The sequence below is a fragment of the Scyliorhinus torazame genome, chromosome 4 (assembly GCF_047496885.1).
Source record: "Scyliorhinus torazame isolate Kashiwa2021f chromosome 4, sScyTor2.1, whole genome shotgun sequence".
Classification (NCBI taxonomy): domain Eukaryota; kingdom Metazoa; phylum Chordata; class Chondrichthyes; order Carcharhiniformes; family Scyliorhinidae; genus Scyliorhinus; species Scyliorhinus torazame.
Genome location: NC_092710.1, coordinates 179,953,414 through 179,967,831, shown reverse-complemented (window position 1 = coordinate 179,967,831; position 14,418 = coordinate 179,953,414). Strand labels below are relative to the sequence as shown.

Genomic DNA, 14,418 nt, shown 5'->3' with positions numbered 1-14,418 from the left:
GGTGGCAGTTGGTTGTGCCCACACCCCCCCCACAACCTGGCACCATGCTAAACACAGAGGGCCCTCACAGTAGATCCCACAGGATGACACAGGTCAGAGGCCACAGAGTATACTGCTGGCATGGCTGAGGACGTTGTGCAGCTTCTTCCTGCACTGCTGCCCGGTCCTGGTGGTGGGGTCCACGGTACCCGTGACCTCTGCCACCTGAATCCAGGCCCAGATGACATCTGCGGGTGGCAGCCTCCTTCCCATCCCGGAAACAGGGTGTCCCTCCTCTCCTGAAATGAATGAAAATCGCTTATTGTCACAAGCAGGCTTCAAATGAAGTTACTGTGAAAAGCCCCTAGTCGCCACATTCCGGCGCCTGTTCGGGGAGGCTGGTACGGGAATTGAACCGTGCTGCTGGCCTGCCTTGGTCTGCTTTCAAAGCCAGCGATTTAGCCCTGTGCTAAACAGCCCCAGTATGGCATGCATCCAGCAGTATCCAGTATCCTCCATGGCATCCAGCAGTATCTCCAGCTCTGCATCTGCAAATCTCGGGGCCTCTCTCCGGGGAGGCGTCTTCTTGGCTGGAATGAGACTGTGTGGGGTGTGGAGTGCTTAAATGCAGCTCCAGCTCGACAGGCTCTCCAGTGACAATCTCCAACTGCCAGCGTCAGCTGGAATTGCACTAGTTCATCAGCATGTCCTAAATTACTCCGGGACCAACGCTGCTATCGGGGGGTAGAACACTCCCAATTCAATCCCAGCGTCAACGCTTTAGTCTCTGAAACAGAGAATCCCACCCATTTTATTTCAGTGTACCTGGATCTGCCAAAGATTTGTAGTGGCGGTTCAGGATTCCAGTAGATTCCTCCATATTCATTCTGCTAGCAGAATAGGTCTAATTATATCCATGCTCGTTTCCATCTTAGTTTTTGGAAGGGTATTATCACAGTTACAGTGGATTACAAATTGTCTCCAAGAAGCCATCCTTCCACTCTACCATTCCCTTAAGGTTGGATATTTAGAAAAAGTTTGGGAATTGTGGGGAAGCAGGAAAGGAGTCACATGACTTTGGCCATCAACTGCACACTGAGAATGAAATTCCTTTTGGCTAATGGAGACCAGAGCATACAAGGGCTAAACTATACAGCCAAACTTCACAAGGATGCTGTCCAATGTGAGTAAACATAAAGATGTGAAAAGACTTTTAAAGATTGTACTGCTCTTTCCCGAAAAGAGGAGATTCTGGGATGATGTGATATAGATCTTTAAATTCTGAAAGGATATTAAAAAGCAGTTAAAAACTTGACTGCTACCTGTGGTTGAAGGGTATATTTAGAGAAACAAAGAATCCCTATAATGCAGAAGGAGGCCATTCAGCCCATCGGGTCTGCACTGACTCTCTAAAAGATCATTTTAACTCAAGTCCACTCTCCTGCCCACCCCACCTATCTGGCACATCTTTGGACACTAAGGAGCAATTTAACATGGCTAATACACCTAACCTGCACATCTTTAGATTGTGGGAGAAAAGCGGAGCACCCGGAGGAAACCCACATAGACACGGGGAGAACGTGCAAACTCCCCACAGTCACCATGGCCGGAATTGAATCCGAGTGCCTGGTGATGTGAGGCAGCAGTGCTAACCACTGTGCCACCATGCCGCAATTCTGAGGGCATATAGCTACAAGATTAAATGTAAGAGATTTAGGAAAGAAAAATACTTCGGGAGGTTTCATTATGTCGAAGGCACTATGCAAATAGAAGTCTCTTGCCAATAATTATATCCACTACTGAGCTATTTGGGTATTTATATAAATTCAATAATAATAAATGGTTTATTTAAAGAAAAAGAATTAGACAGTTTCAACATTCAATCTTAACATTCTAATTCTATTATACAAAATATAACAACACAAATTATAGGGCAGGAAACATTTTTGTGGGTCACAAATACTTTGCCTAAAGAGATTCATCTTGAAGCAAGTCAGATGTAGCTAGCAGTAAGGAGAGGAAGTAAAAACTAATCAAGACGAAAAGGGCATAGAGTGTTTTACATTTGTCAAACACTTGAAAAATAAAATGAAAAAAAGTAATATTCAGGAGGAAAAGGCTTCTGTTCACCTTTGATGCAGTTAGAGTTAGAAAAATGTGATGTAACATACTTTTGAATTGGGAAATAATACACCTTAATTAGTAATCTTTGAAAGGGAATGGAGAAGTCAGTAGATTTGCAGACGATTGAAGATTGCAACACTGTTGAAAGACCATGAAAGGGTAGCCAAATCATTGGTTTTGGATCAAGAGGGATTGGACAAAAGCAAATATAATGTTGAACATTAATGATGTCACAGTTGGAGCAGTGCATGCATTGTTGGACACACGATTGTAGAATTGATACAACATCAAACGGGCAAGTACAGTGTCGATTCACTGGCGTATTATGAGGGGTGATGTCTTGCTATGAAAAAAGACTTGAGAAGTTAAAGTCCTTCAATGAAGATAAAAAACTTAAGGAATGGCTCAATAGAATCCTTCAACATTATGAAGGGTCATGATCAGGGAAATCATGATAGATTTTTTTCCTCTCGTTGGAGCGACAGCAGCCAGTGGACAAGAATTTAAGATAATTACAGAACAAATTAAAGGAAAAATTTGTTAGCACAGAGATAGATTTCAAAAATAAAAATTCTGGCCGGAATTGACTGGCCATTGGGATTCTCTATTTCCACTAGCAGTGCACCTCTGCCCGTGGGTTTCCTGGTGGCATGGGGTGACTTCAATGGGAAATCCGACTGACAAGCGACAGGAGTAGAGAATTCCACCGCCAGTGAACGGCATGCTGCCGAGAAACACATGGCTGGGGGACCAGAGAATCCTGCCCTCTCTGTCACAAACATACTGAAAACTATGTTTTCCAAAAAGCGAATTGGCTAATTGCATCAAAGCAGATGAGTGCAATTAGACAAAGACGGTCCATGCAGAAAACAACACCAGTACAGACATTTTATTTGTTCTTCCATGGGATGTAGGCATCACTGGCATTTGTTGCCCATCCATAATTGCCCTCATTTGAGTGGCTTGCCAGGCCATTTCACGGGACAGTTAAGAGTCAATCACATTGCAGTGCGTCAGGATTCACAGGTAGGACAGACCAGGTAAGGATGGCAGGTTTCCTTCCCCAAATGAAAGGAAAGGGAACAACATGAGTTTTTACCAAAATTGACAATGGCTTCCTGGTCACTATTACTGAGACTAGCTTTTAATTCCATATTTTATTAATGGAATTTAAATTCCACCAGCTGCCCTATTTGGATTTGAATCCATGTCCCTGGATCATTAGCCTGGGCCTCTGGATTACTATTCTAGTGACAATATCCACCATGGGACAAATAGCCTGTATCATTCTATCATTCTTTTTGTCCCTGTGTGGCCAAGTGCCACTATTCATACCACACCCTCAATCAGATGAGCCATCTCAACGTTATCAGAAATATAAAGATCGAAATACATTATTCCAGCTAGAGTGCACCTGTATTTTCATAAAGTACAATGTTTGATGACATATTGTACATCAGGATTGGCCGTGCATTTTCTCTGCATGCACTGCTTGGCTGCATATAATAAAGCATCATGAGCCACATTTAAAATTGACACCAAAGCTCCAATTAATCTGCTTCCATTTCAAACAATGCATTTTTGGTGTTTCGATTCGGCACAGCACTAAAAATAGCCCTTTCTAAATCATCAGAGAAAATCAGTCAATAAGCAGTATAGAATTGAGCTGCTGGATTTAGTGGGCTGAATTGCCAGCCACAAATGGTGTACGGACGGTAGTTTGGTCATCTTTACGATACCTTAATGGTAAGAAGTCTTACAACACCAGGTTATAGGCCAACAGGCTTGTTTTGGATCACTAGCTTTCAGAGCACAGCACATCATGCGAGTCACCTGATGAAGGAGCTGTGCTCTGATAGTGATTCGAAACAATCCTGTTGGACTTTAACCTGGTGTTTTGAGGCATCTTACTGTGTCCACCCCAGTCTAACGCTACTTTAATAGTGTCTCAGTTCACCAATCCTCAACAATGGATCTGGAAGTTAAAATTGCTTTAATGGCAGAGTGTAGAATAAAATGCCCAAAACACTCTTTGTAAACGCCACTGCAATCAGGATAGTTTTCAGAATGTGTACTACCAGTGGAGAGCCTCACCAACCATCTCTTGCAATGATGATGCTGCTCATGATTTTCTGCATTAATTAATGGAAAAAAATAGTGTGCCTGCTCTAATAGCGTGAATTTTCGAAACCAGTCCGATGGTTGTTTTCGTTTCGTACGCTATTTTCATAGAATTTATTTTAATTGAAAGGCCTGTGAGGTTCATGTTCTTATCTTCCAAAAGCTATTTTATAGGTTAGTCAACTGTTTCTGACCTTATTATCGCAATAAAGTATTTGAAAAGTAAGTACGTGCATACATACACACACAGACCCTTTCTTTCCTAGTAACTGTACCCTTTGTTGAAGCAAACATGTTTCAGAATACAGCCTGTTTCCCATCAGAATCTCACTTCAACAGATTCAATATTATTCAGTAATAGCTGTGTAGAATGGAGAAATTATTATCTTCCAATGTTTAAGTGCTGAGCATTATCCTGTCCAGGCACATAAATATATATTGTCATGCCAGGCACAATATCACTTTAGTTTGTTTTTCCTGTTGATAACCAGCTGAGAAAGTTTCCTGATTGAAGGTTTCTCTATACAGGAAAACATGTTAATCTCATTTCCTGTCGTACCAGCAAAGTCATACGGCAGCTTAATCACACGAAACAGCCTTGGAATAATATGAAGTGTGTTACTTGAGCAGAATTATAGACACAACAAGCCCAAATAGTAATCCATATGACTTAATACTGAAAACAAGAGCTAAGTAACAAGAAATGACACTGTCTTGGATTTTTGCCTTAGATCTATATTTATATTGTACTCATTATTTTAATACAGTACATAAAGAATTAAAAACAACTTCATTCATGGAGGAATATTCCAGTTAACTTGTTTGGAAGAATGAATTATGAGAGGACCCAAGCTGTTCCGTTAAAAAAACATTCCATGTGATTTGTTCAAAGATTTGCTTGATTGGCATCTCTTCCTGAATTTAAGAGACAACTATTTAAATTCAAATGGCCCAAGCGATTATTTCAAAGTCTGCCTTTTAAATCAGTGAGCCTATGGGAATCTTTGAAAAGAGATACTTGAGCTAGATAATTCATGTAATCAGCGAGAGTCATTAGCACTGTTGTCTCACATGCCAGGGACGTGGGTTCGATTCCCGGCTTGGTCACTGTCTGTGCGGAGTCTGCACGTTCTCCCTGTGCCTGCGTGGGTTACCTCTGGGTGCTCCGGTTTCGACCCACAAGTCCCAAAAGACGTTGTGTACCTTTTGTTGCCCGATTATGTATTTTCTTTTCATGTACTAAATGAACTGTTTGAGCGGCACGCAAGAAAAATACTTTTCACTGTACCTCGTTACATGTGACAATAAACAAACAAACAAACGTGCTGTTAGGTGAATTGGACATTCTGAATTCTCCCTCAGTGTACCCAAACAGGCGCCAGAGTGTGATGTCTAGGGGATTTTCACAGTAACTTCATTGCAGTGTTAATGCAAGCCTACTTGTTACACTCATAAAGATTATTATGATATTACAAGAGAAAGAACTCTACCAATCATTTCTATTTCTATTACAACAAAAGGTGGGCAGATTTCAACAAAACTCGGTATACATGCAGGGTTATGGCCGAAGGAAGAAATTATATGTTTTTGGCGAAGATGCAGGTCCAGATTTGGACCCTTTTAAAAGATCTGTTAACATTGAGAGTTAGGGCAAACTTACTTTTAAAAAAATGTTTGAGTGGTTTTATTTAAAATGTTCTTGATATTTTTTTAGATTATGAATCTTCTCAACTTCTGATATCCAATTTGTCACAGCTGTCAAAATGAGCAGAGTTTTCAGAACAGGTAGTTGAATGTGGATTGGCCTGAAGCCTCCTCAATGAAATGAAAGCTCTGAAAAATATATATAGTTTTTCAACTTTGTAGCCAGGGAGCGAAAATCCTCAAGGGAGATACACAAGGTAGATCTGCATGTGGGAAATATGTGGGAGTAGACAGGCGTTTCAGTGGTCGAAAACGAGACTCCTGAATGGTATGTTGCCTCCCGGGTGCATGGGTCAGGGATGTCTCAGATCGGCTGCAGGACATACTGAAGGGGGAGGGTGAACAGCCAGTTGTCGTGGTGCATATAGGCACCAACGATATAGGTAAAAAATGGGATGAGGTCCTACAATCAGAATTTAGGGAATTAGGAGATAAGTTAAAAAGTAGGACCTCAAAGGTAGTAATCTCAGGATTGCTACCAGTGCCACGAGACAGTCAGAGTAGAAATTCAAGAATAATCAGAATGAATACGTGGCTTGAGAGATGGTGCAGGAGGGAGTGGTTCAGATTTTTGGGACATTGGAACCAGTTCTGGGGGCGGTGGTACCATTACAAATCGGACGGTCTACACCTGGGCAAGATTGGAACCAATGTCCTAGGGGGTGCTTTTGCTAACACTGCTGGGGAGGTTTTAAACTAATGTGGCAGGGGACTGGGAACCAGATTAGGAAGTTAGAGGTCAGTGAAGAGGCAGCAACTAAAGCCAATAAGGTACTAGATAATAAACTCAATGTGACTAAGGGGAAGAGTAGACAGGGAAGAGATGATGAATGCAAAGGGACAGGTAGTCTGAGGTGCATTTGTTTTAATGTGAGAAGTGTAGTAGGTAAAGCAGATGAACTTAGGGCTTGGATTAGTATCTAGGAATATGATGTTATTGGTATTACTGAGTCTTGGTTGAGGGAAGGGCAAGACTGGCAACTAAATATCCCAGGGTATAGATGCTTCAGGAGGGATAGAGAGGAAGGTAAAAGGGGTGGAGGAGTTGCATTACTGGTCAGAGATGATATCACAGCTGTGATTAAAGAGGGCACGATGGAGGATTCAAGCACGGAGGCACTATGGGCAGAGCTAAGAAATAGGAAGGGTGCAGTAACATTGTTGGGACTTTACTACAGACCTCCCAAAAGCGAGCGTGAAGTAGAGATACAACTATGTCGACAGATTATAGAAAAATGTAGGAGCAATAGGGTGGTCGTGATGGGAGATTTTAACTTCCCCAACATTGAATGGGACTCATGTAGTGTTGGAGGCATAGATGGAGCAGAATTTGTAAGGAGCATCCAGGAGAGTTTTTTAGAGCAGTATGTAAATAGTCCAACTCAGAAAGGGGCCATACTGGACCTGGTATTGGGGAATGATCCCGGCCAGGTGGTTGAAATTTCAGTCGGTGATTACTTTGGGAATAGCGATCAGAATTCCGTAAGTTTTAGAATACTCATGGACAAAGACAAGAGTGGTCCTAAAGGAAGAATGCTAAATTGGGGAAAGGCCATGTATAACAAAATTTGGCAGGAGCTAGGGAATGTGGATTGGGAGCAGCTGTTTCAGGGTAAATCCACATTTGAAATGTGAGAGTCTTTTAAGGAAAGGTTGATTAGAGTGCAGGACAGATATGTCCCTGTGAAAATGAGGGATAGAAATGGCAAGATTAGGGAACCATGGATGACGGGTGGAATTGTGAGACTAGCTAAGATGAAAAAGGAAGCATACATAAGATCTAGGCGACTTAAAACTGATGAAGCTTTGGAGGAATATTGGGAAAGTAGGACAAATCTCAAACGCGCAATAAAGAAGGCTAAAAGGGATCATGAAATATCTTTGGCTAACAGGGTTAAGGAAAATTCCAAAGCCTTTTATTCGTATATAAGGAGCAAGAGCGTAACTAGAGAAAGGATTGGCCCACTCAAAGACAAAAGAGGGAATTTATGCGTGGAGTCAGAGGAAATGGGTGAGATTCTTAATGAGTACTTTGCATCGGTATTCACCAAGGAGAGGGACATGGCGGATGTTGAGGCTAGGGATGGATGTTTAAATACTCTAGGTCAAGTCGGCATAAGGAAGGGGGAAGTTTTGGGTATTCTAAAAGGCATTAAGGTGGACAAGTCCCCAGATCCGGATGGGATCTATCCCAGGTTACTGAGCGAAGCGAGGGACAAAATAGCTGGGGCCTTAACAGATATCTTTGCAGCATCCTTGAGCATGGGTGAGGTCCTGGAGGACTGAAGAATTGCTAATGTTGTCCCTTTGTTTAAGAAGGGTAGCAGGGATAACCCAGGGAATTATAGACCTGTGAGCTTGACGTCAGTGGTAGGCAAACTGTTGGAGAAGATACTGAGGGATAGGATCTATTCACATTTGGAAGAAAATAGACGTATCAGTGATAGGCAGCATGGTTTTGTGCAGGGAAGGTCATGTCTTACAAGCCTAATAGAATTCTTTGAAGAAGTGACAACGTTAATTGATGAGGGAAGAGCTGTAGACGTCATATACAAGGACTTCAGTAAGGCATTTGATAAAGTTTCCCATGGCAGGTTGATGGAAAAAGTGAAGTCGTATGGGGTTCAGGGTGTACTAGCTAGATGGATAATGAACTGGCTGGGCAACAGGAGACAGAGGGTAGTGGTGGAAGAGAGTGTCTCTGATGCATGATCAATGACCACTAAAGCGAGGTTGCAGTCCAACTGAAGGCTTTAATAAGCTAGATGTTTCCCCCAGCAGCTCAGGTACAGAATGAAGGTTGCTGGGGTGGCACGGGCTCTTATACCCCGCCTAGCAGGGTGGAGCTACCATACAGCTTGACCAATAGGAAACATACAATATTTCCAATGGTGTTCCAGCATTACCAGGTACCGTAATACCTCTGCACAGACTACCACATTCACCCCTTGTTAAAAAAGAGTCCGGCGGGGGTGGTGGCCTGACATTACAGCATGGTAACGTGGTAGAAATTATAGTTATGGAAGTACCGTAATACTTCCGTACAGCATTTTGTAACTATTTACAATTCTATTTACTATTTACAATTTATGATTCATATTTAAGTATATTCTTTAAAATGAAGCAATCAGTCGATCGTGGGCCCTGGTCGTCCTCTGTGATCGTCGAAGCTTCGGTGGTGACTCCGGTGGAGGCTTGGGCGTCTGTAACTCCGGGAGCGTGGCCTCGATCTCTGTGGCAACTTCGACACCCCGAGACAGCGCTGGTGGGGAAAACGGTTGACCTGGGAAGGGAGCGTCTACAGGGTGCGTCGGTGGGTGGGGGGGGCCTAGACGCGGCCGGCGGAAGGACCGACCCTCATGTAAGGTGCCAGGTGGGAGGGAGGGTGGGACTGGTGGCTGAGGTGTGCGTGGGGCTCCGGCGGGTGCCAGGTCTCGTAGGGAGACCGTATCTTGTCGGCCGTCGGGGTACGCCGTACTGGGGGTTAGCGTGGAGAAGATGGACCCTCTCGACCAACGGGTCCGACTTGTGCGCCCGCACGTGTTTTTGGAGCAGGATGGGTCCGGGAGCTGCCAGCCAGGTCGGGAGCGAGGTCCCAGAGGAGGACTTCCTGGGAAAGACAAGGAGACGTTCGTGAGGTGTTGGTTGTGGTACAAAGCAGTGAACGGATGGAGTGGAGGGCATCCGGGAGGACCTCCTGCCAGCGGGAGACTGGGAGATTCCTGGACCGTAGGGCCAGTAGGACGGTCTTCCAGACCATTCCGTTCTCCCTCTCTACCTGTCCGTTGCCCCGGGGGTTGTAACTGGTCGTCCTGCTCGAGGCGATGCCCTTGCTGAGCAGGAATGTACGCAGTTCGTCGCTCATAAAGGAGGACCCCCTATCGCTGTGTATGTAAGCGGGGAACCCGAACAGTGCAAAGATGCTATGGCGGGCCTTGATGATGGTGGTTGTGGTCACGCCGGGGCAGGGGATGGCGAATGGGAACCGGGAGTACTCGTCAATCACGTTCAGGAAGTACGTGTTGCGGTCGGTGGAGAGGAGGGGGCCTTTGAAGTCCATGCTGAGGCGTTCAAAAGGACGGGAAGCCTTTATCAGGTGCGCTTTCTCTGGCCGGTAGAAGTGCGGTTTGCACTCCGCACAGATTTGGCAGTCCCTGGTGGCTGTCCTGACCTCCTCGATGGAGGAGGGCAGGTTGCGGGTCTTGATAAAGTGGAAAAAGCGAGTGACCCCCGGGTGGCAGAGGTCCTCGTGGAGGGCTCGGAGGCGGTCCACTTGTGTGTTGGCACATGTGCCACGGGACAGGGCATCAGGAGGCTCGTTTAGCTCCCTGGGACGATACAAGATCTCGTAGTTGTCGGTGGAGAGTTCGATCCTCGCAAGATCTTATCGTTCTTTATCTTGCCCCGCTGTGGATTATCGAACATGAAAGCAACCGACCGTTGGTCAGTGAGGAGAGTGAATTTCCTGCCGGCCACGTAATGCCTCCAATGTCGCACAGCTTCTACTATGGCCTGGGCCTCCTTTTCGACTGAGGAGTGGCGGATTTCGGAAGCATGGACGGTACGTGAGAAGAAGGCCACGGGTCTGCCCACTTGGTTGAGGATGGCCGCCAGAGCTACGTCAGACGCGTCGCTCTCAACCTGGAAGGGGAGGAACTCGTCGATGATGTGCATCGTGGCCTTTGCAATGTCTGCTTTGATGCGGCTGAAGGCCTGGCGGGCCTCTATCGACAGGGGAAAAACTGTGGATCGGATCTGGGGATGGGCCTTGTCCACATAGTTGGGGACCCACTGGGCATAGTAAGAGAAAAACCCTAGGCAGCACTTCAGGGCCTTGGAGCAGTGAGGGAGGGGGAACTCCATAAGGGGGCTCATGCGTTCAGGGCCGGGGCCTATAACTCCATTTCGCACCACGTAGCCGAGGATGGCTAGGTGGTCGGTGCTAAACACTCATTTATCCTTGTTGTATGTAAGGTTAAGGATCTTTGCGGTCTGGAAGAATTTTCGGAGGTTGGTGTCGTGGTCCTGCTGGTCGTGGCCGCAGATGGTAACATTATCGAGATACGGGAACGTTGCCCGTAAACCGTACCGGTCAACCATTCGGTCCATCACGCGCTGGAAGACCGAGACCCCGTTGGTGACACCGAAGGGAACCCTTAAGAAGTGTTAGAGCCACCCATCTGCCTCGAAGGCAGTGTATTTGCGGTCACTAGTGCGGATGGGGAGCTGGTGGTAGGCGGACTTAAGATCCACCGTGGAGAAGACCTTGTAATGCGCGATCCTGTTTACCAGGTCGGATATGCGGGGGAGAGGGTACACGTCCAGCTGTGTAAACCTGTTGATAGTCTGACTGTAGTCGATGACCATCCTATGCTTCTCCCCAGTCTTTACCACCACTACTTGAGCTCTCCGGGGACTGTTGCTAGCTTCAATGACTCCTTCCCTCAGTAGCCTTTGGACCTCTGACCTAATTAAGATCCAATCCTGGGCACTGTACCGTCTGCTCCTGGTGGCGACGGGTTTGCAATCCGGGGTGAGGTTCGCAAACAGGGAAGGCGGATCGACCTTGAGGGTCGCGAGGCCGAAGACAGTGACGGGGTATAGGGCCTCCAAGTTTGAAAGTTAGACTTTGGAGATTACACTGGAAGTCTAAACCTAGGAGTGTGGCCGTGCAGAGGTGGGGAAGGACGTAGAGCCGGTAATTTTTAAATTCCCTTCCCTGGGCTGTGAGGTTTGCTACACAAAACCCTTTTATCTCTACTGAGTGGGAACCGGAGGCCAGGGAAATTTTTTGATTAACGGGGTGGACGAGGAGAGAACAGCGCCTTACCGTGTCGGGGTGTATGAAGCTCTCCGTGCTCCCAGAGTCGATTAAGCAGGATGTCTCATGCCAGTTGATTACCACAGTTATTGTAGCAGTTGAGAGTGTTCGAGGCCGGGACTGATCCAGGGTCACCGAGGCTAATCTCAGCAGTTGAGTGTTCTCTTTGGGCGGTGTGTGGTCAGCCGAGCTGGGGTCCTGGGAGTCCATCCAAGATGGTGGCTCCCATTGGTCGGACATGGCTGGGGTGCACAAAATGGCGGTGCCCATCCATCGAACGTGGCGTCCGCGGGACAAGATGCTGGCACCCGGGGGCCACACGTGGCCCTGGAGTAGGAAGATGGCGGCACCCGCTGGCCGCATGGGGACCGTGGAGAGGTTTGTGGTGGCGGTCAGCATTCGCCACCGGAGACCATGGCGACTGCACGGGCCTGGCATACCACCACTAAGTGGCCCTTTTTGCCGCATCCCTTGCAGGTGGATGCGTGGGTCGGGTAATGCTGCCGGGGCTGCTTGGCCTACCCGCAAAAGTAGCAGCGGGGCCCCCCGGGGTTGCCAGGCCACCTTGCAGCATAAGCTTGTGGGGGGATGGGGGATGTTTCGGGGTCGGCTGCGGAGCGGTTCCACGCTGCCAGAGGGCTGCCGCTCAGTCGGGACTGTAAGCGCGGGCGTTTCTGGAGGCCACATCCAGGGAGCCTGCAAGGGCCCGTGCCTCCTTGAGGCTAGCAATCGCTGGCGGATTTGGGAGGACAGCATACCTGCCACGAAAGCATCCCGGATCAAGAGTTCTGTGTGGTCGCTCGCCGAAACTTGCGGGCAGCTGCAGTTTCTCCCCAACACCAGGAGTGCACGGTAGAAGTCTTCCAGCGATTCCCCAGGGATTTGTCGCCTCGTTGCTAGCAGATGTCGGGCCTAGACCTGGTTTACCAGGCGAATATAATGTCCTTTTAGCAGCTCTATTGCTGCATCGAAGTCTTCCGCTTCCTCGATGAGGGTGTAAGTTTCAAGGCTCACCCTCGAGTGCAAGTTTGCAGATGATACTAAGATTGGTGGAGTTGCAGATAGCGAAGAGGACTGTCAGAGAATACAGCAAAATATAGATAGATTGGAGAGTTGGGCAGAGAAATAGCAGATGGAGTTCAATCCAGGCAAATGTGAGGTGATGCATTTTGGAAGATCTAATTCAAGAGCGGACTATACAGTCATACAGTCAATAGAAGAGTCCTGGGGAAAATTGATGGGCAGAGAGATCTGGGAGTTCAGGTCCATTGTACCCTGAAGGTGGCAATGCAGGTCAATAGAGTGGTCAAAAAGGCATACAGCACGCTTGCCTTCATCGGACGGGGTATTGCGTACAAGAGTCGGCAGGTCATGTTACAGTTGTATAGGACTTTGGTTAGGCCACATTTGGAATACTGCATGCAGTTCTGGTCGCCACATTACCAGAAGGATGTGGATGCTTTAGAGAGGGTGCAGAGGTGGTTCACCAGGATGTTGCCTGGTATGGAGGGTGCTCGCTATGAAGAAAGGTTGAGTAGATTAGGATTGTTTTCATTGGAAAGTCGGAGGTTGAGGGGGGACCTGATTGAGATCTACAAAATTATGAGAGGTATGGACAGGGTGGATAGCAACAAGCTTTTTCCAAGAGTGGGGGTGTCAATTACAAGGGGTTACGATTACAAGGTGAGAGGGGGAAAGTTTAAGGGAGATGTGCGTGGAAAGCTTTTTACGCAGAGGGTGGTGGGTGCCTGGAACGCTTTGCCAGCGGAGGTGGTAGAGGCGGGCACGATAGCATCATTCAAGATGCATCTAGACAGATATATGAATGGGCGGGGAACAGAGGGAAGTAGATCCTTGGAAAATAGGCGACAGGTTTAGATAAAGGATCTGGATCAGTGCAGGTTGGGAGGGCCGAAGGGCCTATTCCTGTGCTATAATTTTCTTTGTTCTTTGTTTTTGTACTGATCAGTGCCCTCTCCATTCTCAATAATTGAAAAAAAAAATTAAAGCTGCAAAATTGGTCAAATATGGTGTAATTCTTCCCCCTTCATTTGTTGAGCTGTTATGTATTTTACCTCATTATCAGAGCATATGAAAATACTTCCTGGGACTTGGGGCCACCTAGGAAAATAGTTTGAAACACAAATGTCACATATACCTCGAGTAAGAAAGGCAACATGAAAACACCAAAACGTAATGATAATTGAAAATGTAAATGTATGACAGTCCGGATAAATAGAAAGAACGACTTATTTTTAACGCAGCCACAGAATTACTTTTTTTTCTATTATCTTCATTCTTGGGATGTGGATGTCTCTGGCTGGGTTGGCATTTACTGTTCACATCTAATTATCCTTGACAAGATGGTGGTGATCTACTTTCAGGCAGTCCCTGACGTGTAGTTCCCTGCCAGTGCTGTTAGGGAGCTAGTTCCAGGACTTTAACTGAGCAACAGTGAAGGACAAGTAATGTATTTCCAAGTCAGGATGGTGAATGACTTAGAGATGGTGGTTTTCCCATATGTCTGCTGCCTTTGTAATTGCACATTGTAGTGGTCGTGAGTTTGGAAGGTGCTGTCCAAAGATGCTTAATGAGTTGCTGCAGTGCATTTTGTCGATGACACACACTACTGCCACTATGTATTGATGGTGGAGGGAGTGAATGTGGAT

The 14,418-nt window shown here is 46.5% G+C and overlaps 1 protein-coding gene across 12 annotated transcripts in view; it reads right to left on the bottom strand.

The window, feature by feature from the left end:
- The window catches only part of otofa (otoferlin a), a 532,520-nt gene that overhangs the window by 509,981 nt on the left and 8,121 nt on the right, over positions 1–14,418 (bottom strand). The window lies entirely within an intron of this gene.